At 47.6% G+C, this 20,787-nt stretch overlaps 1 non-coding gene across 1 annotated transcript; it reads left to right on the forward strand.

The window, feature by feature from the left end:
- Nucleotides 1-3,432: 3,432 nt before the first annotated feature.
- Nucleotides 3,433-3,504, forward strand: TRNAC-GCA. The gene has a single exon. It is a non-coding gene; the product is annotated as a tRNA-Cys (tRNA).
- The last annotated feature ends 17,283 nt before the right edge of the window (nt 3,505-20,787 follow it).

Below are 20,787 nucleotides of genomic sequence, written 5' to 3' on the forward strand. Positions count from 1 at the left end.
TATTGCTGGTGGGGACTGCCCTCTATTGGTCATAAGAACAGCCATACTGGATCAGACCAATGGTCCAGCCAGCCCAGAATCCTATCCTCCCACAGTGGCCAATGCAAGGTGCCCGCGAGGGAATCGACAGAACAGGGAATCATCAAGCGATCCATCCCCTGTCGCCCATTCCCAGCTTCCGGCAAACAGAGGCTGGGGACACTTCAAGAGCATGGTTTTGTATCCCTGCCCATCCTGGCTAATAGGCCAATGATGGACCCGTCCTCCATCAACTTATCTAGTTCTTTGGTGGACCCTGTTATAGTCTTGGCCCTCACAACATCCTCTGGCAACGTTTCCCCAGGTTGACTGTGTTGGATGAAGAAATACTTCCTTTGGTTTGTTTTAAACCTGCTGCCTACTCCTTTCATCGGGTGACCCCAGTTCTTGTGTTATGAGGAGTAAATAGCACTTCCTTACAGATCCAGACTAACACGGCTACCCCTTTGATACTTCCTTATTTACTTTCTCCAAACCCGTTGTCATTTGATAGACCTCTATCCTAGCCCCCCCTTAGTCATCTCTTTTCCAAGTTGAAAACTCCCCTCAGTCTTATTAATCTCACCTCACATGGAAGCTGTTCCACACCCCAATCATTTTGGTTGCCCTTTTCTGTACCTTTCCCAATTCCGATATATCTTTTTGAGATGGGGGTCCAGCTCCAGTATTCAAGATGTGGGCATACCACAGATTCATAGACAGGCAATATTATATTTCTGTCTCACTAGCCATCCCTTTCCTAAGGACTTCCCGACATTTTGTTGGCTTTTTTGACTGCCGATGCACATTGAGTAGATGTTTTCAGAGAAGTATCCACAGTGACTCCAAGATCTCTTTCTTAAGTTGTAAGAGCTAATTTAGACCCCATCAGTTTAGATATAGAATTGGGATCATGTTTTCCCATGTGCATTACTTTGCATTGATCCACATTGAATTTCATCTGCCTTTTTGCTGCCCAGTCACTCAGTTTGGTGAGATCCCTTTGTCACACTTTGCACTCTCTTTTGGACGTAACTAACTTGAGTTGGTTTGTATCATCTGCAAATGTTGCCACCTCACTGTTTACCCCTTTTTCCAGATCACTTAGGACTATGTTGAACAGTGCTGATCCCAGTACAGACCCCAGGGGGACACCACTATTTACCTCTCTCCATTCTGAAAATCAGACCCTTTCGTTCTTGTCTTTGAACCAGTTACCTAACCCAGAGAGGACCTTCCATCTTATCCCATTTTGCTTCAGAGCCTTTGGGGAGAGACCTTCTCAAAGGTTTTCTGAAAATCTAAGTATACTATATCCACGGGATCACCTTTATCCACATGCTTGTTGACTCCGTCAAAGAATTATAGTAGATTCGTGAGGCATGATTTTCCTTTACAAAAACCATGTTCATTCTTCCCCAATGTAAGCAGGGGCAGACTCACCCAGCGGCACCTCCTGCTGGTCGTCTTGGGAATTAGCTCTCCAGCCGTCAGAGCACACTCTGCAGGCCGGTGATCTGCCTTACCGCAGCTGGCCCCCTGTCCGTCCCAGGACCCCAGTGCCCCTTTTACCCTGGCAGTACCCCCACAGTTCTGGGTCTCCCCCTCCCAGGGGAACCCCCACCCACTATCCCCACTTCACCTCAGTCTTGGCTACTGCCCAGTCTCCATCCAGCCCCCGTTCACTGGGGCAGACTGCAGTGTGAGCCACTCATCACAGGCAAAGGGGTTGGACCTGCCGCCTCTGCTTCCCCCTGGGCTGCCCCATTGCAGCCCTGCACCTATTCAGCCTATAGTCAGGCCTGCAGCCTGGGGCTTTCCAGGCCAGAGCTCCCAGCTCCTCTGGCCCTTCCCCAGCCCTGCTCCCAATCTAGGTGTCTTGCTTAGGTCCTTGCAGCCAGGCCCTTCTCTCGCTACAAACAGAGGGAGACTGACTGGGCTCCTGGCTCACAGCCTCTTATAGGGGCCAGCTGGGCCTGACTGGGGCATGGCCACAGCTGAGCCTGCTTCCCCCAATCAGCCCAGGCTCCTTGCCCCAGCCCCAGCCCTCTCCTGGGCTGCTTCAAGCCCCGCAGGGCAGGAGCAGGGGACCACCCCGCTACACTCAACAAAGTGGAGACCCTGGCGCACGTTTATTTAGAGTGCGCCAGGCTGCAGCCCCTATACCGGCTCCTCACCAATATCCTATTGCATTTCTGGCTGCACTTTTCCCCCTACTTCCTTCTCCATGCACTCCCTATCCCTGGCCCCACAAAGTCGCGGGACCTCCTGGTCAACCTCCTCCTCGCCCTGGCTAAAATGGCCATCTACGTGACCAGGGAGAGGCGGTTGGCCAATGGAGACTTCTGCGACTTGGGGATTATTTCCGGTCCTTAGTCCGTTCACGTCTCCGGAAGGAGTTCCTCTGGGCGGCGTCCGCTGGCTCCCTTGACGCCTTCGAGGAGCAGTGGGCGCTGTCCGGGGTTCTCTGCTCGGTATCCCCGTCAGGCTCCCTTCTTATGACCCTTTGACCGCACTCCTGTCCCTGTTATTTTATTAGTTGTCCCCCGCAATTAGTGGGTTTCTGAGGCCCTGTGGATCCTCCCCTTAGGCTGAGGGGGGGATCCATTAGCATTGCGCGGGCTTCCGCCCGCCCCGTTTCCCGGAAACCCAATAGCTACACCCAGCAAATCCTGGTTAGCTATGAGTCTAATCATTGGGCTCTACAATTCCACCCAATTTGCCTGGTACTGACATTACCCTTAGTGGCCTGTAATTGCCAGCTGCATCTCTGGAGCCTTTTTTATACACTGCTCCAGCCAGGGACTAAAGGCCGCCCCAGACTTTCCCTTTCTCCCTTCTGAGAAATCAAGTTCATGTTCTACAAGCAGCTAAAGAAGCCTCAACCCTGCATCTGAATTAATGTCACATTTCTCACTGCCCGACACAAACAAATGTCATTTCAATCCCAGGTGAGTCCACTTCAGTCATTCCTCAGCCCCATTCCTTCACCCTCCTGCCTTAGCTTAAGGCATTGCGCCACCCTGTGGGCGTTTCATGTCCCTCCTCAGTTTCACTTACAGACACAATTTCCTTTGCTGTTCAACGAACAGCAAAACCTTTCTGTGTCTCTAGTCTGAGCCAGGGCATTCAATTCCATTGAAACCTTCTCTCCTGCAATGGCAACGGTCAGACAGAGGGGACGTGGCCACCTTCAGTCCCGAGAGTGAGATATTCACTCTCCTCTTTCTTCAAGCTGCTGCTGTTAGTCCATAAAACATATACCATGGAATAAAAAGCTGAGTTTACTCCAGGGTGAGGAAAGAAAGGAGCCACCAACTCCCCGAAAAATCTCTGTGCCCCAGAGAGAACCTGCCCCTGCTATTGGAATCACTGATGTGCTTCAGCTACAATGGGGAAAGCATCTGCTCTCATGGGGGTATAGCTCAGTGGTAGAGTGTTTGACTGCAGATCAAGTGGTCCTTGCTTCAAATCCAAGTGCCCTCTAATAAGCCTCTCCTTATTCTTTTATTTTTTTATTTTTTAAAAAAAAGGGAAAACATTTTGATTACCATTCTCCATTATGTTCAGGAGCTCCACTATACGGGGATGCTTGAAATGAATGTAAACACTCAACATTTCACTGTCCAAATGCATAAAAACCTAGCAAACCTGCCCATCAGCTGAAATCAGTTCCAATCCTCTAAGTGTCTAGTTTATGTTTTCATCAATTAAACAAAGGGATCATATGAATGTACATTTGCAGATCCCTCTTCTCCAGGGCTGTGCTGTGCAGAAGAACAAGAACCACATCCAGTTGGGGTTCAGGAGTCTGATGAGCAAAGGCCACTTGGTGCGGGCTAAAGTCACCAGCACTTTGGCTCCTTCCCATTCAACCAGCAGCTGGCCCCCCAGGACAAGGCATGAGAAGACGACAGTGGCTGTGAGCAGGAAAATAGCCACCAAGAAGCTGGCTAAAGCTGTCAAGATCCTCAGGAAGGTCACCATGCCCATGTCTAGAATGTACTGACTGCAGCGGGGACCAAAAAGGCAGAGAAAAGCCCTCAAAAATTCTAAGCTGCCAAGCCCCAGAAGGTGATCACAATCCTACCTAAAATCAAGACAGGAGTAAGGCTAATGTCATCTCCAAAGCCAGGGCTAAGAAGGTAACACTGAGAAAGAAGTGGAGAGATTTCCATTGGGATGACTCCTGCTCCCCTAATGGCTCTGTTATGAATCACCATGGACCACCCGGAGAGATCAAAGTCCTGCAGGACAAACAGCCCCATGGACAGTATAATGAAGTGGTGGCAGTGGGGGGAAGTGCTGTGTTTCGTGTAACACCTGCCAGGTGAGAGATGCACTGCCAGGGCAGCTGCCCATGAGCTCATTCTCTTCGATCTGCTTCTGCTGTTATTTCAGAGCCAGCACTAGCGGGAGTGTGTCCCTGTCACTTCACCAGCTCTGGAACAGGCTCTGTCTGCAGCCCAGCTCTGATTAATCCCAGTTTTTAATGTATTCCTACTGCGATACTTTCCCAGTTCTCTGCCTCATTCTAACATTCCGGTCAGAGACTGAATATGGGGAGGGATGGACTAATTTGTGTGACATTCGGTAAGTTGCCATTGTATGTGATTGAACCTCTGCTGGAGGTGGGCAGGAGCCTGTTACACACATAAAATAGCTAAGGTTTACCAAACTACCTGCTACACATTCAAACCTTCCTGTACACACACAATAGAAATTGGGGCTCTGAGAAATGGCAACTTTTCTTTAACACAGATCCATTGTTTTCTGTACTTCCAGAGGCACTGAAATAGAAGCATATTACCTTTAAACAGCCGGGATTTCATGATCAGCAGCAAAGCCTCTGTAAAGCCACCCATAGAGCTGATTGTTTCTAACTGCAGGGTTAGCCAGACCATTCAGTAACATTATCGGTCTGTTCACAAAGCCTTTGGTTAGTGACGAATCATGAGACTTATCCCTTCCTGCTGTAATTCCATTGACTCCAGTGTCTCTTTCCCCATTTCTGTTTCCAAGAAAATAAACAAATTAAAACAACCTTCAGAACTAACATGCTGTGGGAAAGTGGAAATGTTGATAGCTCAAATAATTCAGTTTCTTCTCTGACTTGTGTGTGTCTATCTGCTGTGTGTGTGTGTGTAACTGGTGGGGCATTTTGTTTGCTCCTGGCAGGTTCAACCCTGTCAGATTTGTCTGTGGGGAGGGGCCAGAGAAAACAGACACCTTGGCCTTCCAGGTTGGTGTTAGGCAAAGGAATAACAACCCTGTCCCATAAAAAAACAAAAAATGTTACAGAAACAGTGGTAGAAACAGTGATAGAGAAACTGGTAAATAATCACAATGCCCAGGCTTGAAGTAATCGGAAACACAGAATTCAAAAAGCAAAGCTCAGGGGCTATTTGGGGTTTATTCTCTGAGCTTAGCCATGTGCTATAGCACAGGGAGCACTTTTGGAAGTCTCCCATCCCACAATGGGGGAAAGGAAAAGGATTCTTAGGTTCTAGCACGGATTGAAGGAGGATGGTAATAGGGAATAAGGGAATCCCTCTGACTTACCCTAACTACGTCTGTTGTTGCAACAGGTGAAATGACCTTTTTTCCCTATCTCTGCCCTGTTCCTGCTCTTTGTTATAGTTCAATATATTTTAAGTGCGAAAAATGATGATGAAAATATCTGCTCTCCAGCACAACCTGCAGCAACATCAGAACAACTGGGAATGAAACAATTTGTTCCCCAAGGGAGAACTCGATGACTAACAATTGCTGTGAAATGGAGGAACAGTATAACTGTGATGCTCAGGGTTTGTTTAGACTAGGGAAAGTGATGGAGTTTAGGTCAGGTCAAGGGGAAAGCTAATGCCAACCACTGCACCTGGGCTGCATCTGCACTACAATTTTTTACATTAAGATCACTAACTTGAGCAGCCAACGACATGTACAGTCCTAGTGGATGTCAGGCACGGGTAGTTTTTGCCTCAGTGTAGCTTGTTGGGATCAAACCTCTCTCCCCACACCTGGAGCTGATGAACATTCCTGGCAGGAGGGACACACACTCCTGTGACTCAAAAGGAAAGGAGTTGATAGAAAAGATCACAGGACTGACCCCGAAGAAGGATGAGGTGCAAAAGGCAGAAGCAGGCAACTGATCTGGTGGAGCTGAGAGACCACAGTGAAGATGGTACAAAAATCACTATGTGGGAATGAGCAAATGTGATTTTTTTAAAAAGAATTTTTGGCCAACCCTAGTGAAGGGATTTATTACAGTTCTCTCTCATGTGGCTTTTCTGATGTCTAATGAGGCTTGAGCGCTGATTGTAGCTTTTCCCGCACTCAGAGTGTGATTCTCCTATGTGAGACAACGTTTAAGCTGTGCTTGAAGCTTTTCCCGCACTCAGAGCATGTGTAGGACTTCTCTCCTGTGTGGATTCTCTGATGTAAGATGAGGCCTGAATGATTAAAGAAACATTTCCCACACTCAGAGCATCCATAAGATTACTCACCCATGTGGATTTTCCTATGTGTGATAAGGTGTGAGCTCTGATTGAAGCTTTTCCCACACTCAGAGCATATGTAGGGCTTCTCTCCTGTGTGGATTCTCTGATGTGTGATAAGGGCAGAGCACTGACGAAAGCTTTTCCCACACTCAGAGCATATGTAGGGCTTCTCTCCTGTGTGGATTCTACGATGCGTGATAAGGTGAGAGTTCCGATTGAAACTTTTCCCACACTCAGTGCACGTGTAGGGCTTCTCTCCTGTGTGGATTCTCTGATGTGTGATAAGGGCAGAGCGCTGACTAAAGCATTTCCCCCACTCAGCGCATGTGTAGGGCTTCTCTCCTGTGTGGATTCTCTGATGTGCGATAAGGTGAGAGCTCCGATTGAAGCTTTTCCCGCACTCAGAACACGTGTAGGGCGTCTCCCCAGTGTGGCTTCTCTGATGTGCGATAAGGTCAGAGCTCCGCCCGAAGCTTTTCCCGCACTCAGAGCACGTGTAGGGCGTCTCCCCTGTGTGGATTCTCTGATGTGTAATAAGGTTTGAGCATCGATTGAAGCTTTTCCCGCACTCAGAACACGTGTAGGGCGTCTCCCCTGTGTGGATTCTCCCATGTCTGATAAGGTCTGAGCTCTGACTGAAGCTTTTCCCGCACTCATGGCACATGTAGCGTCTCTCTTCCAAGTTGATTCTGTTGCGTGGAATAAGGGCTGAGTGGCTACTGTAGTTTTCCTCTGGCCTCTGCTGAGTCTCACAGGCTTTTGTGTTTTCTGGGAGTGCACAACTCCTGGAAACATTCCCTTTGGATATTCCTGATAACATCCAATGTGGATCTACTTGCACAGTGTCTTCCTGCTGGGGTTTCTCCTCCTCGTTCTCACTCACCAGCCCATCGCCGGATGGGAGACAGAGAGAATCCAGACATAGGTCACTCCCTGTGCCTGAGAAAAAAGAAATGTCAGAGAGAGGAATGGAAACCAAAATATATCTGGGAGAGATCAAACCTATCAGGTGCTGATTTTCCCCAAACCCTTCCACAGAGAAGAGAGGAAGGGATCAGTTCTGGGTCCTCATTGCACCATAACTCTCGGGGAAAGTGAGATCAGGGAGGGACCTGCTGCCAGTTGTCAGTCAGAATAGGAGGGAAGCCATGAGTGACATCTGCCATAATGATTCCACATCTGCAGGGAACAATCCTGAACTTGAAGAGCTCATGGGGTCTTTGTAGGGCATCCCAAATGTTTCCTGCATTCCTAAGCAGTTGTTGAGTTGTTGAACCAATTCCTCACCTGCAAAGGCAGCTCTCGGGACCACTTCTTTCTCAGAGCCCTGGAGGTCCGGGACCCACGGCTCTTCCCCTCGTTCCAGCTGCGAGATCACATCAGGTTTGGAAACTGGAAACCCTACTGCAGGCAAAGAAAACAAGGGAGGTCAGTGGAATTTGTGGGATACTTGTCACAAAGAATATTCCATAGTTTTAACCCCATCTCATTTTTAGACAGTAACATCTGTAGCTCTCAGGATTCATCTGCTTGCCTGCATCAATATCTCTTTTCTTATAAGTACAGTATTGTGATAGGTTTATTAATTCATATAAAAAAAATATTTGGCTGTAATGCAAGAAACCTACAGGCCAAAAACCTGCATTTTAAGCTAAAGCAAAGTTAGCATAGCTACATCCTGTGCCCTTTTACCCAGAAAAGGAACTGTTTTTCCTATACCCAAATAAAGTGCCTACGCTTAGGTCTAAGACCCTTTACCTAGACCAACAGACAATGAAGAATAGCAAAGGGGATTTTTCAAAGTTGCACTCACAGACTTAACAAGTACCCCACAAGTGCGCAGATACCTGTCATCCATACGCACATACATACTAGCCTATGGAGTAAGTGTACCCTAACATTTCTATGGGGGAAGACTGAAATTTGGGCATAAGAGGAAGGATTTCCGGCATTTATTTCTATAAAAAGAGGTAACCTACTTCACTATGGTATCCCCGCCCCCACCTCGACCTCCTCCTTCTTCTCTACACTTCACCATCTTCAACTACGTATTCATGCTATCCATCCACGACAGCTATTAACCAGTAATACGCTGCACTTATTTTCTTTTCAAACCTTAAGTTCAAAAGGGACTCGGCTAAGCTTGGTCTCTCTAAACTTTATTTTAATTTGTGTATCAGATTATTTAGTTGACCTAAAAAGTAAATTCCAAAGTAGATTTGACAGCTCTTTACATTAGTTTCCCTTGCAAGAGCTGGGAAACCGGAACCGCCAGAGGCGAGGCCAACAGCAGTTTATCAAAACAGGGTGTGAATATTAACCGAAGTTTGCAGCACATAATATTGTATCATCATATGTATCTCCTGAATAACAGTAATACAATTGTAACTCTGTAATTCTACCTGTTTTACAATTTACTTACTATTTCATTGATTTTAATAAAAAGTCGTTATGACTATATCTGTCTCCCTGTGAGCTTCCTGTCATACCCCCGAAGGTCCCTTTATCAATTCTGTGGAACCCGATTCGAAACACGAACTTTTATCTTCTGATCAAACAAATTTGGCAAACCTAAGCCCATATTAATTAATATAAATGATTAAGTATTATTAATTAATTAAAATAATTACAATACAAATTAAATTAAGTTGATAAATCAAATCAACATTACTAACACACCCCAAATAAGGCTACGCATCCCAAGGCCATCTTCCTTGGCTCAAAGTGGCAGGAGAGTTACTATTATAACAAATCATATTCACTACCTTAGTGCCTAAGGACCAACTAACAGTGGGCCCCCATTGTGCTAGGCAAAGCGCAAACAGAGAATAGTAGATGGCCCATGCCCTGAAGAATTTACAATCTAAATCAGGGGTAGGCAACCTGCGGCAGCGAGCTGATTTTCAGTGGCACTCACACTGCCTGGGTCCTGGCCCCTGGTCCAAGGGGGGGCTCTGCATTTTAAATTAAGCTTCTTAACCATTTTAAAAACCTTATTTACTTTACATACAACAATAGTTTAGTTCTATATTATAGACTTATAGAAAGAGACCTTCTAAAAACATTAATATGTGTTACTGGCACACGGAACCTTAAATTAGAGTGAATAAATGAAGACTCGGCACAGCACTGCTGAAAGGTTACCGACCCCGATCTAAATAGACAAGACAGACACAGAATGGGGGAAGGGGTAGAACTCACTGTTAGAATAGAGATATTCAGGCCTGCCTGTAAAGCCTAGACTTTAAGAACTTAGGTGTATTTTTATCACTTTGTCTTTATACCCCTGTAACTAGCTAATTATCAAAATCTCAGTCTGCCTGTGTAAGGGCCTTCTCTCACTAGGATAGGCTGAGGCCTTGTTCTTAGGCTAAGGCCTTTGGCTAAGCAGCAGGGGCAGCCATAAGCTGGGAAGCGAAGGGTCACATCCTCACATCCCAAACCAGTCACACGGAAATAAGGTGCTATTGGGCTGTTAGGAAGATGATCCTGTCCTGATGGTGCCCATCGCCACCAGATAAAGATACAGATCTTAAGATGGATAAAGAAAACTTAGTTTGATAGCAGCCTGTCTGGCAAGAAATCACTTATCAATGGTTGTGAAACCCTCATTTCTGTACTGTTTTATCTTTATGGCCACCACTTTAACCTTGTTAATCAGTCTGGTTCTCCAATTGTTTCTGTCTGCTGCATAATTATTTTTTCTAGGTGTAAGTTCATTAGGGCAGTGGAATATGCTTGCTTGGAAATAACCCCAATAAACATTGCATTATCTGTGCTTCAGACTTCTGGTCATTTGCTGCTTGCTGTCTGCGTGACAAGAACCAGGGAAGTGGGAGGGTGAAGGGAAAACCCTCTAACAAATGGACATGACCTGATAACCAAGAGGTAAGCCTTTAAGGAAGGTTTTAATACACTTTGGAACGGATCAGGGATTCCCATGAGGACTGAGAGGGAGCGATGGTAAACACGCATTTAGATCCTTTTCTTGTTTTATATATTTTTCCCATAAGGCTGAACCTCTGGCACTGTCATGGATCCATAGGATCTGTGCAATGCCCTGGCTTTTAAACAGTCCTTGGGAGGTGCCCCTTGAGTGCACTAGACCCCCAAGGGCTCCCACTCTTCCACAAGGACAGGCCACTTAGCTTCAGCACCTGACAACGAGCCACTTCCTCGGTGCCACTCCCCTCCACTTCTTCCCATTACTCTCAGCCAGCAACACCTCCCAGCACCTTGGGAGATTCTTGTGTTCCCTCCTCGTCTCTCACAACCTCCTCCCTCCCTGCTGCTTCTTAGCTCTAACCCTGCACACACCCTCCCCATGTCCTGACACCCCAGAATTATCTACACCCCCCCTTCTCCTACCTTCCCACAGCTCTGTTCTCCCTTCATCTGTGGGATCCTGAATGGCAACATTATACGCTCTCCTATCAAAATAGGAGCTCATCTGACTGTCACACAAGCCATGCATGAGTCATACACCTATTTACTCAATTTAGAATTCTATAGGAGGTATATTTTCCTCTTAAAATAAGGAATAGGCATGAAAGCTACAGTTATTAATGTATCCAATAAGGACACATTAAATGCAATTTTAAAATGACTGACGGCACCAAAAAGGCACATGTCCAAAAATGATACTAGTGGGTGGGAGATAAGGCAAAAAAAAGGGGGAGCAAGGAAACTTGTATGACAAATAAAGGTATAAAGTTATTACTACTCAGGTTCTTTAGAGACCCCACAGCTTCTAATAACCCAGGGGACAGGACTCCTTACCCAGCGAGGTCACCGTCTCATAGTTCTCCTGCATGACACCCCTGTAGAGGGCTCTCTGAGTGGGGTCCAGCAGAGCCCCCTCTTCCCTGGTGAAATACACAGCCACCTCCTCGAAGGTCACCGGCCCCTGAAAGAGCAAGAGTCCAACAATCAGTACCTGCTGCCCCACTCACAACCCCACTACTCACAGAACAGTAGCACCAGGTAAATGGAAGCTCCGGGAGGCACATGTTAACAGAGTCCCACCTCACCTTGCTTAGAGCAGCCAGGAGGCATCAGAGGGTGGAAAGAGAGAACCTCTGTGTCTCCCAGCTGACAGACGGAGGCAGGATCTTCACATTTATCACATAGCTACTAGCCAGAGCTTAATATAGGAGATGGGGCTGTCTCTGGACCCTGCTGGTGGCTCCCTGGTAGGAATCCCACCACTCTCCAAATAAAATATATGGAAGAAAGGGGAAGTCAATAGTAAAGAATAGAAGGTCAGAATTGTAGAAAGTTGGCAAGGGAAGCTATCAGAAATCAATGACCAATTAATGAAAATAAGAAGGAAGTTTTTAAAAAGTATATTAAGTACAAAATTAATCCTAACAATGGAAGTGGCAAATTACTAGATGGAAATGGCAGAATTATCAAAAATAATGTAGAAGAGGTAAAAGTGTTCAATAAATATTTCTCTCCTGGATTTGGAGAAAAACGGATGATGTAAGTCATATAAGACGTTGACGACGACAGTCTTTCCATTCCAACAATAACTCACGAGGATGTTGAACAGCAGCTATTACAGTTAGACATGTTTAAATAAGCAGGTCCAGATAACTTGTATCCCAAGAGTTTTGAAAGACCTGGTGGAGGAGTGTGGTGGACTTTTAATGGTGATTATAATTAGGACTTGGAACACTGGGGAAATTCCAGAAGACTGGACTAAAGCTAATGCTGTGCCAATATTTTAAAAGTGTAAAAGAGATGACCCAGCTAATTACGAGAGTGTTAGTCTGATACTGGGCAAGATAATGGAGCAGCGAATATGGATTTAATTAATAAAGAATGAAAGGAGGGTAATATAATTAGTACCAATTAACAAAGGTTCAGAGACAACAGATCCAATCAAACTAACTGGATATCCTTATTGGATGAGATCAAAAAGTTTGGTTGCAACTAATAGTATTGATGTAATATACCTAAATTTCTGTAAGGCGTATGACTTGGTTCAGCACAACATTTTGACTAGAAAACTAGAAAGATACAAAATAAACACAACATACATTAAATAGATTAAAAACTACGATTGTAAATGGGGAACGATGCTTGAGTAGATTTCTTTCTAGGGGGTTCCCACAAGGATTGGTTCTTGGCCCTGTGTTATTTAACATTCTTATCAATGACCTGGAAGAGAATATATAATCATCACTGATAACGTTTGCAGTTGCCACAAAGATCAGGGTTGGTGGTAACTAATGAAGTGTCAGTAGGTTCAGGCTTCAGCACTGGGAGTCTGGGAAGTTTTCGCAGTCCTGGCTAGAGGGTTATTTCCTGTTCCACAAAGAGGGGAAGTTCCATTCCCAACACCTGTGCCTTGAAATTAGGCCCTGACACTACACCCCACATGCAGCCTAGTGGTATGATTATCAAATGATTAGGACATAATTATGAGGCATTTTGTGCAAGATGCGTCATGTTCAGTGTCATTGGAAAAGTTATGATTTGCTGAATATGACTGTCCTATTTGTGTGCACATATCATGTTCGTATCTGAAGTTATGGATATTGACTCTGTATCTGTATTTCAACTGTGCTTACTCTGTGTAACAGCCACAACAAGCCTTTCAGGTACAACAAAGAAGCCTGACAGTGTCCATGGCTCATCAACAAAGACAATGGACCATGGAAGAGCTTAGCCTTCCTGTGAATGTTTCAGCCAGCCTATGAGTCACGGCTACTATGACTCAGCAGGACATGCTAGGGCATGTGACCAGACCATTTGACACTAAACTCCATTTTGGTACCTGTATTTTTCCACAAACTGGACTGGGAACTGAGTTTGGAACAAAGGGTTCCCGCCATATGGAAAAGCTACATAAGATGGGGTGTGATGTCATCTCTTGGCCTCATTCCGCACACAAGAGAACTCCTGGAAACACCTGAGGAACAAAGACTGAACTGGGGGATGTGCTGGTCCCAGGGTAAAGGGATTTCTAGCTTGTGTATGGAAACTTGGGGGACTGCTTCTATCATCAGTCAGGGTGAGAAATTGCTAATTCAAATTCTATCCATCTAGTATGTTAGGCTTTTTTGAGTTTTTGGTTATTTGCTAAGTCATCTGCTTTGATCTGTTTGCTAACACTTATCACTGGGAAATTGGCTGTTGTCTTCTCTCTCTCCTTGAGTGGCTTAGGTAAAGCACTCAGGTAGCTTAGTTGGGTGTATGGCGCCACCTGCTGTCGTGTTGGGTGATAACAGGGCCTGAAGAGGCTGGCTGAATCTCCAGCAAAACAGTGTGAGAAGGTGTGACGGAGTAGGGGCTGTCTGTGTGGGGGATGGGAGAGCCAGGGATTACTTTAGGTGAGAGACAAGTGCTCAGCCTGTAACCTGAGCCAGGGAGCGGTGTCAACGCCTTTGCCCGGGAAGGTGGACAAAGGAAGGGGCCGGCTGGAGGGAGGGGAGTTTAGTTTTGGTTTTGGGCTGGGTGGTTGGAATTTAGGGGATTAAGCTTCCTGGACCCCAGAGGGGCTTGACTGAGGGGTGCTGTCTGTGCCTCCAAGCTCTGCTGTAACCTGCATTCCTGTTGTCCAATAAACCTTCTGTTTTACTGGCTGGCTGAGAGTCACTGTGAGTCCTAGGAAGAGGGGTGCAGGACCAGACTCTCCCACACTCCGTGACAACTGGTGGCAGAGGTGGGATTTACTGCACCCCCCATGGACGGCGCTTTCTGCAGTAAGTGACTGGGGAGCAGTAAAAGAAAGGGACAATTTTAGGGGTAATTAACCCCTGGGAGTGTGTGACCAGAGAGAAAGAATTTGCAGTAACAGGGTCCCCTGGGGGATTGCAGCGAGCTGTCCCAGGGGCGGAGGAGTCTGCGGCTTGACCCTGGCAGAGAGGTGGTGACCTCAAGAAGGGCTGGTGCACTAGGGGTCTCCCTGGAAACCGTGGGGAGCGGTGAGCACCCCGGCCTGTGGGTGGCCAGCAGGAAGATGTATGCCAAGCGGCGTAAGTGCGACCTGGTGGAGCTGTGCAAGCAGAGGGGGCTGCGCAGAGGGAGGCTCACCAAGGACCAGCTGATTGCCCAGCTGGAGGAGGGAGACCGCTTGAATGAACTGATCCCTGTGTCTGAGGGAAGCAGCCTGGCAGATGCAGCGCAGGCCTCAGTGTCTGTCCCAGCTGGGAGTGGTCAGCCGGCAGCTGAGGGCTTCCCGAGACCAACCATCCCTATGCCTAGGGGAAGGGTGGGGAGGAGCCCAGTGAATACCGAGGGCACTGTGACCCCTCCGGCCAGCAGGGGATCCTCCCGGCGAAGCTCACCCCCCAGCAGGGGATCGTCCCGGCGACGCTCGGCATCCGTGGAGCGGAAGCGGCTGGAATGGGAGAAGGAGCTAAAACTGAGAGAGCTGGAGGATCGTGAGAAACAGAGAGAACATGACCGGGAGGAGAAAGAGAGACAGAGAGACCATGACCGGGAGGAGAAAGAGAGACAGCATCATCATGAGCTGGAACTGGTGAGGCTGAGGGGCAGTGAGCCCCCGGCTGCGGTGAGTGAGGGGGGACCCAGGACTGCGCAGAGCTTTGATAAGTGCATCCTGCCCCAGCGTAAGGAGGGGAAGGACATGGATGACTTCCTGGATGCCTTTGAGATGGCCTACAAGCTGCACCAGCTAGATCCTGTGGACAGGCTCCGAGTTCTCACCCCCTTACTGGACCCCAAGGCCGTGGCATTGTACGGCCAGCTGGAAGAGGCGGAGAAAGGGAACTACGAACTATTCAAGCAGGCCCTGCTGCGCGAGTTTGGGCTGACTCCTGAGATGTACGGGAGAGGTTCCGGAGTCAGTATAAAACCCCTGAGGTCTACTATCTGCAACGAGCCGTCCGCATGGAGGGATACGTCAGCAAGTGGGCAGATGGGGCCCAGACGAAGGGGGATGTGATTAAACTGCTGCTACTGGAGCAACTGTATGAGCGGTGCCCATCCGACCTGAGGCTGTGGTTGAGGGACCAAAAGCCGGAGAACCCGCAACATGCAGGGCGGCTGGCCGATGACTTTGTGAAGAGCCGGTCGGGGGGTGGCAGGGAGGAGCCCCAAAGGAACAGGCCCGCTGCGATGCAGAGAGAGAGTCATCCTGGGACCACCCAAAGGGGGAATCGGGAGAACCCCCTCCCAAGGGGAACGCCCAGCGTCAGGGACAACCGACCAGATTGAGGGGACCAAGGGGACATGAGCTGCTATCAATGTGGCCAGAGGGGCCACATACGATCCCAGTGCCCCAGCCTCAAGGACAGACTGAGCAGACCGACCTCACACCAGATTAACTTGGTAGAGACCCAGCTGGACGAGGGGCAGTGTTCCCAGGAAAGGGAGGCTGGCCGCGTACCACCGTCGAAGGAGGGAGGAGGGCCCCAGGTCAGCTCCTCTGGGGGGCTGGATGCTCCAGGCTCCGAGTTTTTGGTTTACAGGGTGGGGGCGGGGCTGTCCCTGCGGAGCGAGTGCCTTGTTTCCCTGGAGGTAAATGGGAGAAAGGTCACTGGGTACTGGGACACGGGCGCAGAGGTGACGCTGGCCCGACCCGAGGTGGTGGTCTCAGATCGGATGTTGCCTTACATCTACCTGACCCTGATGGGCGTGGGTGGGACCCCATTCAAAGTGCCCATGGCGAGGGTACACCTGAAGTGGGGGGCCAAGGAGGGCCCCAAGGACGTGGGGGTACACCCATATTTGCCCACGGAGGTGTTAATGGTGGGGGACCTGGAGGTCTGGCCCAGCAATGCCCGGGGTGCCCTGGTCGTGACCCGTAGTCAGAGTCGGCGCAGGGCACTGCACCCTGACAACGGGGAAGGTACTCTGCCCGAGGCGCAGGACCCTAACCTCGTGGGGAGGGACCGACCAGGGACACGGCTCAGAGGGGCTGCGGCCTCAGACCCAGCCAGCGAGAGAGAACAGGTCCCCATCCCTGTCCCAGCTGCTGAGTTCCAGGCCGAGGTGCAGAAAGATCCCTCCTTGCAGAAGCCCAGGGACAGGGCTAACCTCAGTGCAGTACAGACCATGAGGAGAGGTTGCAAGGAGAGATTCCTGTGGGAGAAGGGGTTCCTGTACCAAGAATGGGCTCCCCCCGGGGAGGTGGAGTCATGGGGGATCAGGAGGCAGCTGGTGGTTCCCCAGAAGTTTTGCCACAAGCTGCTGTACCTGGCCCATGACATCCCTCTTGCAGGGCACCAGGGAATCCGGCGCACCAGGCAGAGGCTGCTACAGAACTTTTACTGGCCTGGGGTCTTTACCCATGTTCGACAGTACTGCCGATGCTGTGACCCCTGCCAGCGGGTGGGGAAGGCCCGAGTCAAGGGGAAAGCGGCTTTGAGGCCTTTACCCATTATAGAAGAACCTTTCCAGAAGGTGGCCATGGACATAGTGGGACCTCTCAGCAAGGCGACCCGGTCAGGGAAGAAATACATTCTGGTGGTAGTAGACTTCGCCACTCGCTATCCTGAGACGGTGGCCTTGTCCTGTATCAAAGCCGACACCGTGACAGATGCGCTGCTGACCATTTTCAGCCGGGTGGGGTTCCCCAAGGAAGTCTTAACGGACCAGGGGTCCAACTTCATGTCGGCCCTGCTCCGGTGCTTGTGGGAGAAATGTGGGGTCCGGCACAACTGGGCCTCAGCGTATCACCCCCAGACCAAGGGGCTGGTGGAAAGGTTCAATGGGACACTAAAGATGATGCTAAAAACATTTATGAACCAGCACCCGCAGGACTGGGATAAGTACTTACCTCACCTGCTGTTCGCGTACAGGGAGGTACCCCAGGAATCTACTGGGTTTTTGCCTTTCAAACTGTTATATGGAAGGCGGGTAAGGGGGCCCCTGGACCTGATGAGAGACGAATGGGAAGGGAAGGTCGCTCCCGATGGAGAGTCAGTGGTGGAGTATGTCCTGACCTTCCGGGAAAGACTGGCCGAGCTCATGGGCCTGGCCAGGGAGAATCTGGCCAGAGCCCAGAGGAAGCAGAAGGTCTGGTATGACCGCACGGCACGGGCCTGCACCTTCGCCACCGGGGATCAAGTGATGGTTCTCATCCCCATGAGGAAAAACAAACTCCAGGCTACCTGGGAAGGGCCCTTCATAAGAACATAAGAAAGGCCGTACTGGGTCAGACCAAAGGTCCATCTAGCCCAGTATCTGTCTACCGACAGTGGCCAATGCCAGGTGCCCCTGAGGGAGTGAACCTAACAGGTAATGATCAAGTGATCTCTCTCCTGCCATCCATCTCCATCCTCTGACGAACAGAGGCTAGGGACACCATTCTTACCCATCCTGGCTAATAGCCATTTATGGACTTAGCCACCATGAATTTATCCAGTCCCCTTTTAAACATTGTTATAGTCCTAGCCTTCACAACCTCCTCAGGTAAGGAGTTCCACAAGTTGACTGTGCGCTGCGTGAAGAAGAACTTCCTTTTATTTGTTTTAAACCTGCTGCCTATTAATTTCATTTGGTGACCCCTAGTTCTTGTATTATGGGAATAAGTAAATAACTTTTCCTTATCCACTTTCTCAACATCACTCATGATTTTATATACCTCTGTCATGTCCCCCCTTAGTCTTCTCTTTTCCAAACTGAAGAGTCCTAGCCTCTTTAATCTTTCCTCATATGGGACCCTCTCTAAACCCCTAATCATTTTAGTTGCTCTTTTCTGAACCTTTTCTAGTGCTAGAATATCTTTTTTGAGGTGAGGAGACCACATCTGTACACAGTATTCGAGATGTGGGCGTACCATGGATTTATATAAGGGCAATAATATATTCTCAGTCTTATTCTCTATCCCCTTTTTAATGATTCCTAACATCCTGTTTGCTTTTTTGACCGCCTCTGCACACTGCGTGGACATCTTTAGAGAACTATCCACGATGACGCCAAGATCTTTTTCCTGACTCGTTGTAGCTAAATTAGCCCCCATCATGTTGTATGTATAGTTGGGGTTATTTTTTCCAATGTGCATTACTTTACATTTATCCACATTAAATTTCATTTGCCATTTTGTTGCCCAATCACTTAGTTTTGTGAGATCTTTTTGAAGTTCTTCACAATCTGCTTTGGTCTTAACTATCTTGAGTAGTTTAGTATCATCTGCAAACTTTGTCACCTCACTGTTTACCCCTTTCTCCAGATCATTTCTGAATAAATTGAATAGGATTGGTCCTAGGACTGACCCTTGGGGAACACCACTAGTTACCCCTCTCCATTCAGAGAATTTACCATTAATTCCTACTCTTTGTTCCCTGTCCTTTAACCAGTTCTCAATCCATGAAAGGACCTTCCCTTTTATCCCATGACAGCTTAATTTACGTAAGAGTCTTTGGTGAGGGACCTTGTCAAAGGCTTTCTGGAAAACTAAGTGCACTATGTCCACCGGATCCCCCTTGTCCACATGTTTGTTGACCCCTTCAGAGAACTCTAATAGATTAGTAAGACACGATTTCCCTTTACAGAAACCATGTTGACTATTGCTCAAGAGTTTATGTTTTTCTATGTGTCTTACAATTTTATTCTTTACTATTGTTTCAACTAATTTGCCCGGTACCGACGTTAGACTTACCGGTCTGTAATTGCCGGGATCACCCCTAGAGCCCTTTTTAAATATTGACATTACATTAGCTAACTTCCAGTCATTGGGTACCGAAGCCGATTTAAAGGACAGGTTACAAACCTTAGTTAATAGTTCCGCAACTTCACATTTGAGTTCTTTCAGAACTCTTGGGTGAATGCCATCTGGTCCCGGTGACTCGTTAATGTTGAGTTTATCAATTAATTCCAAAACCTCCTCTAGTGATACTTCAATCTGTGACAGTTCCTCAGATTTGTCACCTACAAAAGCCAGCTCAGGTTTGGGAATCTCCCTAACATCCTCAGCCATGAAGACTGAAGCAAAGAATCCATTTAGTTTCTCCGCAATGACTTTATCATCTTTAAGCGCTCCTTTTGTATTTTCATCGTCAAGGGGCCCCACTGGTTATTTAGCAGGCTTCCTGCTTCTGATGTACTTAAAAAACATTTTGTTATTACCTTTGGAGTTTTTGGCTAGCCGTTCTTCAAACTCCTCTTTGGCTTTTCTTATTACACTCTTGCACTTAAGTTGGCAGTGTTTGTGCTCCTTTCTATTTGCCTCACTAGGATTTGACTTCCACTTTTTAAAGGAAGTCTTTTTATCTCTCACTGCTTCTTTTACATGGTTGTTAAGCCACGGTGGCTCTCTTTTAGTTCTTTTACTGTTTTTCTTAATTTGGGGTATACATTGAAGTTGGGCCTCTATTATGGTGTCTTTAAAAAGGGCCCACGCAACTTGCAGGGATTTCACTTTAGTCACTGTACCTTTTAACTTTTGTCTAACTAACCCCCTCATTTTTGTATAGTTCCCCCTTTTGAAATTAAATGCCACAGTGTTGGGCAGTTGTGTTCTTCCCACCACAGGGATGTTGAATGCTATTGTATTATGGTCACTATTTCCAAGCGGTCCTGCTATAGTTACCTCTTGGACCAGCTCCTGTGCGCCACTCAGGATTAAATCTAGATTTGCCTCTCCCCTTGTGGGTTCCCGTACCAGCTGCTCCATGAAGCAGTCATTTAAAGTATCGAGAAATTTTATCTCTGCATTTCGTCCTGAAGTGAAATGTTCCCAGTCAATATGGGGATAATTGAAATCCCCCACTATTATTGTGTTCTTAATTTTGATAGCCTCTCTAATTTCCCTTAGCATTTCATCATCACTATTCCTGTCCTGGTCAGGTGGTCGATAATAGATCCCTAATGTTATATTTTTACTAGAGCATGAAATTTCTATCCATAGAGACTCTATGGAACGTGGATTCGCTTACAATTTTTACTTCATTTGAATCTACACTTTCTTTCACATACAGTGCCACTCCTCCCCCTGCACAACCTGTTCTGTCCTTCCGATATATTTTGTACCCCGGAATGATGGTGTCCCATTGGTTGCTCTCAGTCCACCAGGTTTCTGTGATGCCTATTATATCTATATCCTCCTTTATCACAAGGCACTCTAGTTCACCCATCTTATTATTTAGACTTCTGGCATTTGTGTACAAGCACTTTAAAAACTTGCCTGCCTTTTTCTGATGTGCCAGATTCTTTTTTATGTGACTGTTTATCATCTGATCCAGCCCTTACATTATACTTTTCAGTCCTCTGCTCCTGACTATAACCTGGAGATTCTCTATCATCAGACTCTCCCCTAAGAGAAGTCTGTGTCCGATCCACACGCTCCTCTGCA

Source organism: Mauremys mutica, unplaced genomic scaffold, assembly GCF_020497125.1.
Source record: "Mauremys mutica isolate MM-2020 ecotype Southern unplaced genomic scaffold, ASM2049712v1 Super-Scaffold_100036, whole genome shotgun sequence".
Classification (NCBI taxonomy): domain Eukaryota; kingdom Metazoa; phylum Chordata; order Testudines; family Geoemydidae; genus Mauremys; species Mauremys mutica.